A 16,222-nucleotide genomic window follows, 5' to 3' on the forward strand; every position below is an offset into this window, starting at 1 on the left:
CTATTTAAAAAAAAAACAACATGGGGACTTCCTTTGCAGTCCAGTGGTTAAGACTTGGCTTCCAATGCAGAGAGTGTGGGTTTGATCCCTGGTCGGGGAGCAAATATCCCACATGCCTCGCAGCCAAAAAACCAAAATATAAAACAGAAGCAATACCGTAACAAATTCAATAAAGACTTTAAAAATGGTTCACATATGGAAAAAAAAATCTTAAAAAAACCCCCAAAAAACCAATGGTATAGGAACAAAAACAGACATATGGATCATAGGAACATAATAGAGAGCCTAGAAAGAAACCTATACACCTACAGTCAATTAAATTTCGACAAAGGAGGCAAGAATATATAAGGGGGAAAAGACAGTCTCTTCAGCAAGTGGTGCTGGAAAAGTTGGGCAGCCCCATGTAAATCAATGAAGTTAGAACACACCCTCACACCATACACAAAAATGAACTCCAAATGGCTTAAAGTCTTAAATATAAGACACGACACCATAAAACTCCTAGAATGGAACATAGGTAAAACATTCTCTGTACCACTGTTTTCTTAAGTCAGTCTCCCCAGGCAATAGAAATAAAAGCAAAAATAAACAAATGGGACCTAATCAAACTTACAAGCTTTTGCACAGCAAAGGAAACCGTGAGCAAAATGAAAACACAACCATACACCACACTATGAAGGAGTTTCCCTGGAGCTGGCTGACTTGGCAGCTCTGCAACTTCATGTCTCCTACCCATGGCAGACATTACTAATCAACCACAGACCCCAGTCATCCAGCACCTGGCTCTTAGAATCCTCCTTTATATGCGACCCCAGACAACCTCAGAGCTGATCTGTGAGATGCCCAATATCTGCCATCATTTACCGTGACCCTTCACTGAGACACTGACCTCCTGAAGATTGTCTGAGATCTTGTGACACAGTGTTGGAGCAGACCCAATCAATTCTTTATTGGGAAGGGGATGCAGTCTGTAATCCGACAGACCTGTGACCCCAGAAAGATCTCAAGCTCAAGTCCTAGTTGGCTTGCTGTGAGTTCATAGCTGCCCCTGAAAAAGCCACGGGTATGGCAATTATGCCAGCGCCAATAGACCTGGATAATGCGGGCAGCATGGAGCAAACGGCAATAACGAAGGCGGACGCGCCACATGCGGACCCAAGACTGTAGCCTGACCACTGCCCATTTTTGCTGAGCATAATGATCCAGCACAGCCCGCCGCTTCTTCTCCAGCAGCTCTGCCAGCTTCTGTTTCCACCAGTACTGAATAATACATGCTCTGAGGGCTGCGTGCAGCAGCGTCCGGCGCACCAGGGTGCCCCGCCACCAGGCCTGGATCTTTATTGCTTGCAACTCTTTGTCAGAGGGGGGCGCTTCCACTGGGGGGTGGGGCTGCAAGGAAAAAGAAGGGACATTTAGGAAACATTCCCGACCCACCTGAGCCCTGGTGTGAGCCAAGAAGGGGTCCTGATCCTTTATCAACAATGGCACCTTCCTCAGAAGTTTGTGAGCACTGGGCAGACCATTGGCTGGAGTCAGAGACCAGACAGGTTTCCCGTCTCTACCACTCTTGTTTAACAGACACATCACAGTTGAACTCTGAGTCTCAGGGTCCTCAACTGTAACATGGGGCACAACTGCCCTAGCTGTCACCTGGTTCCTTGGACCTGGTTGGCCAGTCTAGAACAAGAACACCACGATCTATGGGTCAAAGGGTTATTCTGTTGTGCCTGGGCCTGACCACCTACCTGGGAAGCATATCACTTCCCTTCAGACCTCACCCACAGGCTGGAGAAAGGGCATCCTTTGCTCTCCTTTCATGCCTGACTCCAGCTCCAATGCACAACCTGCTGTCTCCCTCTGTCAACTCACAGGATTAGAAGTTTGTGACTTCCTTGGTGGCACAGTGGTTAAGAATCCACCTGCCAATGCAGGGGACACGGGTTCGAGCCCTGGTCCGGGAAGATCCAACATGCCATGGAGCAACTAAGCCTGTGTGCCACAACTACTGAGCCTGCGCTCTAGAGCCCGTGAGCCACAACTACTGAGCCTGCGCTCTAGAGCCTATGCTCCGCAACAAGAGAAGCCACCACAATGAGAAGCCTGCGCACCGCAACGAAGAGTAGCCCCCGCTTGCCGCAACTAGAGAAAGCCCGGGCGCAGCAACAGAGACCCAATGCAGTCAAAAATAAATAAATAAATTTTTATATGTATATATATATATACATATAAAAATAAAGAAGTTTGTCTGCCCCACACAGTTTGGAACCTTTCTCATTTATTCCTCACTTTCACTTCTTTTGGTTCTCACATCTTGAACTTCAGTTAACACACATACATGTACTCATGTAAACACACACACGCTCCCACACAGTTCTAGACTTGGGTTTCCCTGTAGTTGACTCTGCATCCCCCAAACACAGCCCTCCCACCCCGCTCCCCAACTTTGGCATAGTCTGGTTCCCACTTGTCAGGGTTTCTTTTCCCTACAACCAAATCTCCATATCTCAGTCACACCCACCTTTCTCAGGCCGAGAAGGAACTAGGACAAAAGGACAACAAGGATGAGTCAATTCCTGTTCATTCCAGTTCTGGATAGGACAACCACTCACCCTGGTTGGCCTGGGACACACTATCAGTTCATGACTGTTGCTCCTGAGCAATAATTCATAGCACTATCTTTCACTCACAAATGTATCCTGCTTTGGATGACAAATTCCCTGATCATCCCATGCTATGGGCCATAGCGAAGACAACCGTGACTCCTGGCTGACTTTGTTTAGACATGTTGCAGGTTGGGGTGCCCCTGAACTTTGAGGCTTTCTATTGGCCTACCTTTGGTGCAGGGGACGGAGAGGGTGAAGGTGGACGCTCTTTTTTCTTCTCTCTCTCTTCTACTAAGGTGGTTTCATCAAGGTCTTCTATCACGATTTGACAAACGTGGCCATCTTTCTATAATCAGAGTTCAAAGGGGAAAGATATAGGTAGGTTGTTCTCTGTAAATTGTGTGCCGAGTCCACCACATGCTCAACCTCCTGCCTTGCCCAGAGACCACAGATATAGGACTTATATCCTTAACAACTGTGGAAATCCACCTTCCCCTGCTGTAACTTTGGGTAGACTGGCTCTCTCTTACACAACATTGAATGCCCATGACTTGGAAATAGATGGTTCAAATCCCTCAGGTCTGTGATTCCTTAAATTTCCCATAGTTAGGAGGTAGATGGTTCCATTGCTCTCAGGTCTGTACTCTTCCAGCCACAGCTCTGGCAGGAAGAGGGAAGGGAAGACAGAAATGATGTCATAAGGGCACCTATGACTCAGGCATCAGAATGGTTCCCCACCATTGAGCCCTTTTTGTGAGAATTTGGAAATCCTGTCCCTTCTTCCTGCCATAAATGACCAAAATTTGGCTAAAATGGCAGGACACTGAAAATACTGGCCCATTGGCACAGAATTGTATGAAGTTGGTCATATCAGGCTGGTTGATAAAAACATAAATTTGAGACGATTTAAATATTCGTCAATAGGGAATTCAATTTCATCGACTTTAGTTCAGTCAAACAATGGAACCAAGTAATATACAGAAAGAATGAGTTTGGAGCAAAATCTTAAACAGGTTCTTTACAAAAGATTTATGATGGCTAAGAAGCACATGAAATGATGCCCAACATCATTATTCATGATGGAAATAAAATTAGAACCACAATGAGATATTTTCTAGACACCCTAGAGAATGGCTAAAATAAAAAATACTGACAACATTAAATATTGACAAGGATGTACAACAGCTGAATCTCTTATACACCGCTGGTGGTAACATATAAAACAGAAGAAATACTCCGGAAAATGGTTTGGCAGTTTCTAATAAAGTTAAGGATATTTCCACCCTATAACTCAGCAATTCTACTCCTAGGTATTTACACAGAAAAATGAAAACATGTGTCTACAAAAGATTTGTGCAAAAATGTTCATAGCAAATTTATTCAGATAGGTCAAAACTGGAAATAACTGAAATGTTCACCAAAGGTGACTAGAGAAAGCAACTGTACTCTGTTTATATAATGAAATAATATACAGTAATAAAAATGAACAAACTACTGAAACACACAATAACACAGGTGAATCTCAAAGCCATTATGCTAAACGAAAGAAGCCAGACATAAAAGAGTATTTACAGGATGATTCATTTATACAAAATTTTAAAACAAGCAAAATTAAAATATAGGTGAAATGATTCAGAACAGAGATTACACCTAGAGTAGAGGTATAAGATGTACTGCTTGCAAACAACACAGAAACAAAGAGAAATGTGCTGTATCTTGTTTTGGGTGGTGCTTACTGTGGAATATTGAATTGTGAAAATTCACCTAAATGATCTATTAAGAAGTGCTTAAAGGGAAAGGATCAAAATGGCAGAGGAGTAGGACGTGGAGCTCACCTTTTCCCCACAGATGCATCAAAAATACATCTACATGTGGAACGACTCTCATAGAACATCTACTGAACACTGGCAGAAGACCTCAGACCTCCCAAAGGGCAAGACAATCTCCACCCAACTGGGTAGGACAAAAGAAAAAAGAAAAAAAAAAGAGAGAAAGGAATTGGGACGGGACCTGCACCCCTGGGAGGGAGCTGTGAAAGAGGAAAGGTTTCCACATATGCGGAAGTCCTCTCACTGGAGGGGAGATCAGACAGGACAGAGGGGGAGCTTCAGAGCCTCAGAGGACAGCAAGAGAGCATGGCAACAGGTCTGCAGAGGGCAAAGTAGAGAGAGACCTGTACAGACATTCGGTGCCGACCGGCACTCCCTAGCCTGAGACGCTTGGCCATTGGGGCTGGTGGGGGCTGGGTGCTGAGGCTCGGGCTTTGGAGGTCAGACCCTGGGGAGAGGACTGGGGTTGGCTGCTCGAAGGCAGCCTGAGGGGGCTAGGGTGTGGTGCGCCACAATGGAAGGAGTCCGGGAAGAAGCCTGGGACCGCCAGAGAGGCAAGGCGCCATTGTTGAGGGGCGAGTGAGGAGAGGGGTGGGCACACCATAGGAGCTTCTGTCTCGCTCGCTCTCAGGGGGCAGGACACCGCCTACACAAGCTACGGGGGTGGGGGCGAGGGGTGGGGTGCAAGCCACCGCTGCCATCTTGGACTCCAGAGTCAGGCGCTGACCATTACCCTGCTGAGGGTTCTGTGAGTGGATGTAGGTCACTGTCCCTAACTTCCCAGGAGTGTGCACAGCCCGCCAGTGCCAAGGGTCCCACTAACAGGCGCCAACCGCTGTCCCCGCCTCCCCTGGAGGATATGCAGTCAGCTCCCTCCGACAGGGGATCTGTGACCAGGAGCCAACCGCTGCCCCTGACTTCCTAGAAGCGTGTGCATGGGCTGTGCACCTGCACACCCCCTATCAAGGGGATACCGGGCAGCACATACTGAGGAGACAGGAAGCATCCAAACCAAAAACAGCCCTCACACCAAAAAAATATTAAACCCACACAAGCTATGCAGGGACACTCCCACATATAAATAGCCCTACAAGATGACAGTAGGTATTTGTTTCTCCTAAACTCACAGAGTAAGAGAAATATAAGCAAAATGAAGAAGGAGAGGAACCACTCTGAGTTAAGAGACCAAGAGAATTCCCCTGAAGGAACAAACAATGAAACAGACCTCTTTAGTCTAATAGACACCAAGTTCAAAAAGAACGTAATGAGGGATTTCCCTGGTGGTCCAGTGGTTAAGAATCGGCCTTCCAATGCAGGGGACATGGGTTTGATCCCTGGTTGGGGAACTAAGACCCTAAATGCTGCAGGGCAACTAAGCCCACGCACTGCAACTACTGAGCCCGTGTGCCACAACTAGAGAGCCCGCATGCCACAACTACTGACCCGGCGTACTCTGGAGCCTGCGCACCACAACTACTGAGCCTGCGCGCTCTGGAGCTCACATATCACAGCTAGAAAGAAGCCCGCGCACTGCAACTAGAGAAGACTGCATGACACAACAAAGAACCTGCGCACCGCAACGAAAGATCCCACATGCCTCAGCAAAGATCCCACAGGCCACAACTAAAGATCCCAAAAGTGGCAACAAAGGCCCTGCGTGCCACAACTAAGACCCGACACAGCCCATAAAATAAATGAATAAAATAATTTTTCATAATAATAAATAAACAAATAATTTTTTTTAAAAAGGAGGTAATGAAAATACTGAAGGAATTAAGAAAAGCTATCAACAGAAATGCAGATTACTGTAAAAAGGAACTAGAAACTATAAGGAGGAGCCAGGAAAAATTAGAAAATTCATTTGTTGAGATGAAAGCTGAGCTCAAAGCAAAGAATAGCAGAATGCATAATGCAGAAGAAAGAAGAAGTGAACTGGAAACTAGAATGGAAATTACCCAATCAAAAGAGCAGACAGGGGACTTCCCTGGTGGTCCAGTGGTTAAGACTTCATCTTCCAATGCAGGGGGTGTGTATTCAATCCCTGGTCGGGGAGCTAAGATCCCAAATGCCTTGTGGCCAAAAAAACATAAAACAGAAGCAATACTGTAACAAATTCAATATAGACTTTAAAAATGGTCCACATTAAAAGAAAAAAAAATTAGTTTAAAAAAAGAGCAGACAGAAAGCCAAATGAAAAAAAATGAAAGCAATATAAGAGACATATGGGATAATGTAAAGCGGGCCAATCTACGCATAATAGGGATTTCAGGAGGAGAAGAAAGAGAAAAGGGGATTGAAAATGTATTTGAAGAAATTACGGCTGAAAACTTCCCAAACCTAAAGAAGGAAACAGATATCCAGATACAGGAGGCACAGAGGGTCCCAAACATGATAAACCCAAACAGACCTACACCAACAGACCTACAACAGACATATTATAATAAAAATGGCAAAAGTTAAAAATGGATTCTAAAGGCCACAAGAGAAAAACAAAGAGTTAATTACAAGGAAACCCCCATAAGGCTATCAGCTGATTTCTCTACAGAAACACTGCAGGACAGAAGGGAGTGGCAAAATATATTCAAAGTCTTGAAAGAGAAAAATCTGCAACCTAGAATACTCTACCAGGCAAGATTATCATTTAGAATAGGAGGAGAAATAAAGAATTTCTCAGACAAGCCAAAACCAAAAGAATACAGCAATACTAAACCTACCCTAAAAGAAATATTGACAGGTATTCTCTAAATAAAAAAGAAGCAAGAAGATATAGGAAGAAGGAAATAAAAATTGGAAAGTAAATCACTTAGTATACAGATCAAAAAGAAAAAAAGAAAAACCTACTTGTGAAAGCAATGATAAACACAAGGAACAGCAAAAGGATAAACAAGAAGATATAAAAAGGGACATCAAAATCATAAAATGTGGGGAAGGAGAGTAAGAAAATGCAGATTTTTTTTCTTTTTTTTTTTTCTAAAATGTGAGCGTATAAGACTATCAGTCTAAAGCAAGCAGATATAGGAAGGGGTTAACATACTTGGAAAACCAGGGCAACCACAAATCAAAAACATACAATAGATTCACAAAAACTAAAAAGAGAACACAAGCATAAAAAAGGAAATCATCAAACCACAAAAAGAAAAACAAAAAGGAAAAGAAAGGAACAACCGAGAAACAAAGAACCAACTGGAAAATAAGGTTTGAAATGGCAATAAATACATATGTATCATAATTACCTTAAATGTCAATGGACGGAATGCTCCAATCAAAAGACACAGCGTGGGACTTCTCTGGTGGTGCAGTGGTTAAGAATCCGCCTGCTAATGCAGGGGACACGGGTTTGATCCCTGGTCTGGGAAGATCCCACATGCCATGGAGCAACTAAGCCTGTGTGCCACAACTACTGAGCCTGTGCTCTAGAGCCCACGAACCACAACTACTGAGCCCACGTGCCACAACTACTGAAGTCCATGTGCTCTAGGGTCCACATGCTGCAACTACTGAGCCCGCGTGCTGCACCTATTGAAGCCCACATGCCTAGGGCCTATGCTCCACAACAAGAGAAGCCACCGCAATGAGAAGTCGCCCCTGCTTGCCGTAACTGGAGAAAGCCCGCATGCAGCAACGAAGACCCAACACAGCCAAATAAATAAATAAATAAATAAATAAATAAATAAATAAGACACAGCATGGCAGACTGGATTAAAAAACACGAGCCTACAATATGCTGCCTACAATAGACCACCTTAGGGCAAAGGACACACATAGACTGAAAGTGAGGGGATGGAAAAAGATATTTCAGGCAAACGGAAATGACAAGAAAGCGGGAGTTGCAATACTCATACTAGACAAAAGAGACTTTAAGGTAAAGACTATAAAGAAAGATAAAGAAGGACACTATATAATGATAAAAGGATCAATACAAGAAAAGGATATTACACTCATCAACTTATATGCACCTAATATAGGAGGACCCAAATACATAAAACAAATACTAACAGACATAAAGGGAGAAATTGATGGGAATACAATAATAGTAGGAGACTTTAACACCCCACTCACATCAATGGATAGATCTTCCAGAGAGAGAATCAATAAGGCAAAAGAGATCCTAAATGATACAACAGAACAGTTAGATTTAATTGATATTTTCAGGACATTATATCCAAGAAAAAAAACAAGGATATACGTTCTTTTCAAGGACACATGGAACATTCTCTAGGATTGAGCACATACTTGGGCACAAAACTAACCTCAACAAATTTAAGAGTACTGAAGTTATTTCAAGCATCTTCTCTGACCACAATGGCATGAAACCAGAAATCCACCACAGGAAAAGAAATGAGAAAAAAACGACTACATGGAGACCAGACAAAAAAAGGACTCCATGGAGAATAGACATGCTACTAAAAAACCAATGGGTCAATGAGGAAGTAAAAAAATAATTTAAAAATACCTTGAGACAAACAACAACGAAAACATAACCATACAAAATCTATGCGATGCAGCAAAAGCAGTTCTTAGAAGGAAGTTCATAGTGATACAGGCCTTCATCAAAAAAACAAGAAAAATCTCAAGTCAACAACCTAACTTACCATCTAAAAGAGTTAGTAAAAGAACAAAGAAAACCTAAAGTCAGCAGAAGGAAGGAAATAATAAAGATCAGGGAGGAAATCAATAAAATAGAGATTTTTAAAAAATAGAAAAGATCAATAAAACCAAGAGCTGGTTCTTTGAAAGGGTAAACAAAATTGACAAACCTCTGGCCAAGCTCAACCAAGAAGAAAAGAGAGAACCCCAAATAAACAAAATAAGAAATGAAAAAGGAGAAATCTCAACTGATACTGCAGAAATACAAAAAACCATAAGAGAATACTATAAACAATTATATGCCAACAAATTTGATAACGTAGAAGAAATGGACAAATTTCTAGAAACATACAGCCCACCAAAATTGAATCAAGAAGAAACAGATGATTTGAACAGACTGATCACTAGAAGTAGAATCTGTAATTTAAAAAACTCCCTACAAACAAAAGTCCAGGACCAGGTGGCTTCACAGGCAAATTCTACCAAACATACAAAGAAGAATTTACACCGATTCTTCTCAAACTATTCCAAAAGACTGAAGAGGAGGAAACACTCCCAAAGACATTCTATGAAGCCAACATCCCCTTGATACCAAAACCAGACAGATACCACCAAAAAAGAAAATTACAGGCCAGTATCTTTGATGAATATAGATTCAAAAATTCTCAACAAAATATTAGCAAACCAAATCCAACAACACACAAAAAAGATCATACACCACGACCAAGTGGGATTCATCTCAAGTTCACAAGGATGGTTCAACATTTGCAAATCAATCAATGTAATACACCACATTAACAAAAGAAAAGTTAAAAAATCACATGATCATCTCAATAGATGCAGAAAAAGCATTTGACAAAATTCAACATCAATTCATGATAAAAAACTCTTACCAAAGTGGGAATAGAGGGAACATATCTCAGCATAACAAAAGCCATTTCTGACAAACCCACAGCCAATATAATACTCAGTGGTGAACAGCTTTAGCCTTCCCACTAATATCTGGAGCAAGACAAGGATGCCCACTCTCACCACTTCTATTCAACATAGTATTGGAAGTCCTAGCCAGAGAAATCAGACAAGAAAAAGAAATAAAAGGTATCCAAATTGGAAAGGAAAAGGTATAATTGTCACTACATGAGGATGACATGATACTTTATATAGAAAACCCTGAGGACTCAACACAAAAAATACTAGTTCTAATGAATGAATTCAGCAAACTAGCAGGATATAAGATTAACATTCAAAAATCTGTTGCAGGGGCTTCCCTGGTGGCGCAGTGGTTGAGAATCTGCCTGCTAGTGCAGGGGACATGGGTTCGAGCCCTGGTCTGGGAGGATCCCACGTGCCACGGAGCGGCTGGGCCTGTGAGTCCCAATTGCTGGGCCTGCGCGTCTAGAGCCTGTGCTCCGCAGCAAGAGAGGCCGCGATGGTGAGACGCCCACGCACCGCGATGAAGGGTGGCCTCCGCTTGCCACAACTGGAGAAGGCCCTCGCGCGGAAGCGAAGACCCAACACAGCCATAAATAAATTAAAAAAAAAAATCTGTTGTATTTCTTTACACTAACACTGAAACATCAGAAAGGGAATGTAAAAAAAAAACCTCTTATTTTTTTTTTTTTCTTTTTCAAAACCTCTTATTTTTAAAAAACTTTTTATTTCATATTGATTAACAATGCTGTGATAGTTTCAGGTGTACAGCAAAGTGATTCAGTTATACATTTTCCCATTTAGGTTGTTACATAATATTGAGCAGAGTTCCCTGTGTTATACAGTAGGTCCTCTTTGGTTATCCATTTTAAATCTAGCAGTGTGTACATGTCAATCCCAAACTCCTTAACTATCCTTTCCCCCCACCCTTTCCCCCTGGTAACCATGTTTCTTCTCTAAGTCTGTGAGTTTCTGTTTTGTAAATAAGTTCATTTTTATCATTTCTTTTTAGATTCTGCATAAAATGATACTTTCTTTCTCTGTCTGACTTACTTCACTCAGTATGACAGTCTCTAGATCAGGGGTCCCCAACCCCCAGGCCATGGACTGGTACCTGTCTGTGGCATGTTAGGAACTGGGCCACACAGCAGGAGGTGAGTGGTGGGCAAGCGAGTGAAGCTTCATCTGTATTTACAGCTGCTCCCCATCTCTTGCATTACCACCTGAACTCTGCCTCCTGTGAGATCAGCTGCGGCATTAGATTCTCACAGGAGCGTGAACCCTACTGAGAACTGTGCATGTGAGGGATCTAGGTTGCGTGCTCCTTATGGGAATCTAATGCCTGATGATCTGATGTGGAGCTGAGGTAGGGATGCTAGTGCTGGGGAGCAGCTGCAAATACTGACTATCATTAGCAGAGAGGTTTGACTGCAAAGAGACCATAATAAATTGATTGCTAGCAGACTCATATCAAAACCCTATCAGTGAGTGGCAAGTGAAAAGAAGCTCAGGGCTCCCACTGATTCTGCATTACGGTGAGTTGTATAATTATTTCATTATATATTACAATGTAATAATAATAGAAATAAAGTGCACAATAAATGTAATGCACTGGAATCATCCAGAAACCATCCCCCCCCCACTCTGATCTGAGGAAAAATTGTCTTCCACGAAACCGGTCCCTGGTGCCACAAAGGTTGGGGACCACTGCTCTAGAGCCATCCATGTTGCTGCAAATGGCACTATTTCATTCTTTTTAATGGCTGGATAATATTCCATTGTATATATGTACCACATCTTCTTTATCCATTCCTCTGTCGATGGACATTTAGGTTGTGTCCATGTCTTGGCTATTGAAAACAGTGCTACAATGAATATTGGGGTGCGTGTATCCACTGGGACCATGTTTTTCTCCAGATATATGCCCAGAAGTGAGATTGCAGGATCATATGGTAGCTCTGTTTCCAGTTTTTTAAGGAACCTCCATATTGTTCTCCACAGTGGCTGCATCAATTTACATTCCCACCAACAGTGTAGGAGGGTTCTCTTCTCTCCACACCCTCTCCAGGATTTACTGTTTGTGGATTTTTTTGATGATAGCCATTCTGACTGGTGTGAGGTGGTATCTCGTAGTTTTGACTTGCATTTCTGTAATAATTAGCGATGTTGAACATCTTTTCATGTGCCTCTTGGCCATCTGTATGTCTTCTTTGGAGAAATCTTTATTTAAGTCTTCTGCCCACTTTTTGATTGGGTTGTTTGTTTTGATGATATTAAGCCGCATCAGCTGTTTGCAAATTTTGGCGACTAATCCCTTGTCGGTCACATCATTTGCAAATATTTTCTCCCACTCTGTGGGTTGTCTTTTCGTTTTATTTATAGTTTCCTTTGCTATGCAAAAGCTTTTGAGTTTAATTGGGTCCCATTTGTTTATTTTTGTTTTTATTTCCATTACTCTAGGAGATGGATTGAAAAAGATATTGCTGCAATTCATGTCAGAGAGTGTTCTGCCTATGTTTTCCTCTAAGAGTTTTACAGTGTTGAGTCTCACATTTAGGTCTTTAATCCATTTTGAGCTTATTTTTGTGTATGGTGTTAAAGAATGATCTAATTTCATTTTTTTGACATGTGGCTGTCCAGTTTTCCCAGGACCATTGAAGACACTGTCTTCCACCATTGTACAGTCTTGCCTCCTTTGTCATAGATTAATTGATCATAGGTGCATGGGTTTATTTCTGGGCTTTCTATCCTGTTCCATTGATTTATCTATATTTCTATTTTTGTGCCAGTACCATACTGTTTTGATGACTATAGCTTTGTAGTATACTCTGAAGTCAGGGAGCCTGATTCCTCCAGCTCTGTTTTTCTTTCTCAAGATTGCTTTAGCTATTCGGGGTCCTTTGTGTCTTCATAGAAATTTTAAGATTTTTTGTCCTAGTTCTGTGAAAAATGCCATTGGTACTTTGATAGGAATTGCACTGAATCTGTGGATTGTCTTGGGTAGTAGAGTTATTTTGGCAATATTGATTCTTCCAATCCAAGAACATGGTATATCTTTCCATCTGTTTGTGACGTCTTTGATTTCTTTCATCAGCATCTTATAGTTTTCGGAGTACAGGTCTTTTGTCTCCTTAGGTAGGTTTATTACTAGGTATTTTATTCTTTTTGATGTGATGGTAAATGGGATTGTTTCCTCAATTTCTCTTTCTGATCTTTCGTTGTTAGTGTATAGAAATCAACAGATTTCTGTGTATTAATTTTGTAACATGCAACTTTACCAAATTCATTGATGAGCTCTAGTAGTTTTCTGGTAGCATCTTTTAGGATTTTCTATGTATAGTATCATGTCATCAGCAAACAGTTACAGTTTAAGTTCTTCTTTTCCCATTTGGATTCTTTTTATTTCTTTTTCTTCTCTGATTGCCATAGCTAGGACTTCCAAAACTATGTTGAATAAAGATGGAAAGAGTGGACATCCTTGTCTTGTTCCTGATCTCAGAGGAAATGCTTTCAGCTTTTCACCATTAAGTACGATGTTAGCTGTAGGTTTATTGCATATGACCTTTATTATGTTGAGATATGTTCCCTCTATGCTCAATTTCTGGAGTGTTTTTATCATAAATGGGTGCTGAGTTTTGTCGAAAGCTTTTTCTGCATCTACTGAGATGATCATGTGGTTTTTATTCTTCAGTTTGTTGTTGTAGTGTATCACACTGATTGATTTGCAGATACTGGAAAATTCTTGCATCGCTGGGATAAATCTTACTTGATCATGGTGTATGATCCTTTTAATGTATTGTCGGATTCGGATTGCTAGTATTTTGTTGAGGATTTTTGCGTCTATATGCGTCAGTGATATTGGCCTGTAATTTTCTTTTTTGTGTGTGTGGTATCTTTGTCTGGTTTTGGTATCATGGTGATGGTGGCCTCATAGAATGAGTTTTGGAGATTTCCTCCTCTGCAATTTTTGGGAACAGTTTCAGAGGGATAGGTGTTAATTCTTCTCTAAATGTTTGATAGAATTCACATGTGAAGCCATCTGGTCCTGGACTTTTGTTTGTTGGGACTTTTTAAATCACAGTTTCAATTTCAGCACTTGTGATTGGTCTGTTCATATTTTCTATTTCTTCCTGGTTCAGTCTTGGGAGATTGTACCTTTCTAAGAATTTGTCCATTTCTTTCAGGTTGTCCATTTTATTGGCATACAGTTGCTTGTAGTAGTCTTATGATCCTTTGTATTTTTGTGGTGTCAGGTGTAACTTCTCCTTTATCATTTCTAATTTTATTGATTTGAGTCCTCTCCCTTTTTTTCTTGATGAGTCTGGCTAAAGGCTTATCAACTTTATCTTTTCAAAGAACCAGCTTTTAGTTTCATTGATCTTTTTTATTGTCTTCTTTGTCTCTATTTCATATTTCTGCTTTGATCTTTATAATTTCTTTCCTTCTACTAACTTTAGGTTTTGTTTGTTCTTCTTTCTCTAGTTCCTTTAGGTGTAAGGTTAGATTGTTTATTTGAGATTTTTCTTGTTTCTTGAGGTAGGCTTGTATTGCTATAAACTTCCCTGTGATAACTGCTTTTGCTGCATCCCATAGGTTTTGGATCGTTGTGCTTTCATTTTCATTTGTCTATGGGTATTTTTTTATTTCCTCTTTGATTTCTTCAGCAATCCATTGGTTGTTAGTAGCATATTGTTTAGCCTCCACCTGTTCGTGTTTTCTACAGTTTTTTTCTTGTAGTTGATTTCTTCTTCTTCTTCCTTTTTTTTTTTTTGGCTGCACCATGGGGCATGTGGGATCTTAATTCCCTGACGAGGGATCGAACCCAGGCCCCCTGCAATGGAAGTGCAGAGTCTTAACCACTGGACTGCCAGGGAAGTTCCAGTTAAAAAAATTTTTTTTCTTCAATTGTGGTAAAAGTCACATAATATAAAACATACTATTTTAACCATATTTAACTGTACAGTTCAGTGGCACTAAGTACATTCACATTGTTGTGCAACTCTCACCATCATCCATGATGACCATCTTTAGCGTTGTGTTTGGGTTGCTTTTTCTTTTTTATGTGTTTATCTACTGTAGTTTTTGGCTTTGCTGTTCCCACGAGGTTTTGATATAGCAGTGTATATATGTACAAGGTTGTTTTAAGTTGCTGGTCTCTTTCCCGCCTAGAGGAGCTCCTTTATCATTAGTTGCAAAGCTGGTTTGGTGGTGCTGAATTCTCTTAGCTTTTGCTTGTCTGTAAAGCTTTTGATTTCTCCATCAAATCTGAATGAGAGCCTTGCTGGGTACAGTATTCTTGGTTGTAGGTTCTTCCCTTTCATCACTTTAAATATATCGTGCCACTCCTTTTTGGCCTGCAGAGTTTCTGCTGAGAAATCAACTGATAACCTTATGGGAGTTCCTTTGTATGTTATTTGTCGTTTTTCCCTAGTTGCTTTAAAAATCTTTTTAGTCTTTAATATTTGTCAATTTGATTACTATGTGTCTTGGCATGTTCCTCCTTGGGTTTATCCTGCCGGGGGCTCTCTGGGCTTCCTGGACTTGGGTGACTGTCCTTTCCCATGTTAGGGAAGTTTTCAGATATTATCTCTTCAAATATTTTCTCAGATCCTTTCTCTCTCTTTTCTCCTTTTGGGATCCCTATAATGCGAATGTTGGTGTGTTTAATGTTGTCCCAGAGGTCTCTGACTGTCTTCATTTCTTTTCGTTCTTTTTTCTTTATTCTGTTCCGCGGCAGTGATTTCCACCATTCTGTTTTCCAGGTCACTTATCCATTCTTCTGCCTCAGCTATTCTGCTATTGATTTCTTCTAGTGTATTTTTCATTTCATTTATTGTCTTGTTCATCTCTGTTTGTTTGTTCTTTAGTTCTTCTAGGTCTTTGTTAAACATTTCTTGCATCTTCTCAATCCTTGCCTCCATTCTTTTTCTGAGATCTGGATCATCTTCACTATCATTATTCGGAATTCTTTTTCCGGAACGTTGCCTATCTCCACTTCATTTAGTTGTTTTCCTGTGGTTTTATCTTGTTCCTTTATCTGGGACATAATCCTCTCCCGTTTCATTTCATCTAACTTTCTGTGATTGTGTTTTTCATTCCGCAGGCTGTAGGACTGTAGTTCTTCTTGCTTCTGCTGTCTGCCCTCTGGTGGATTAGGTTACCTAATAGGCTTGTGCAAGCTTCCTGATGGGACGGACTGGTGGTGGGTAGGGCTGGGTCTTGTCCCTCTGGTGGGCAGGGCCGTGCTCAGTAAAAGTTTAATCCACTTGCCTG

The 16,222-nt window shown here is 41.2% G+C and overlaps 1 protein-coding gene across 4 annotated transcripts in view; it reads right to left on the reverse strand.

Annotated features, from left to right (window-relative positions):
* LOC309608376 (IQ domain-containing protein F2-like) overlaps positions 1 to 16,222 on the reverse strand; it is a 119,637-nt gene that overhangs the window by 44,544 nt on the left and 58,871 nt on the right. For 3 of the 4 annotated variants that reach the window (XR_014232827.1, XM_082348256.1, XM_082348257.1), the window contains exon 2: positions 2,833 to 2,949. The gene's annotated coding sequence lies outside the window, so the exon portion shown is untranslated. Of the gene's footprint in view, positions 1 to 2,832; positions 2,950 to 7,665; positions 7,704 to 16,222 lie in introns of those variants that run through there. The other variant, XM_082348258.1, reaches the window with a different exon arrangement.

The sequence above is a fragment of the Balaenoptera borealis genome, assembly GCF_965194805.1.
Source record: "Balaenoptera borealis genome assembly, chromosome: 12".
Lineage (NCBI taxonomy): Eukaryota > Metazoa > Chordata > Mammalia > Artiodactyla > Balaenopteridae > Balaenoptera > Balaenoptera borealis.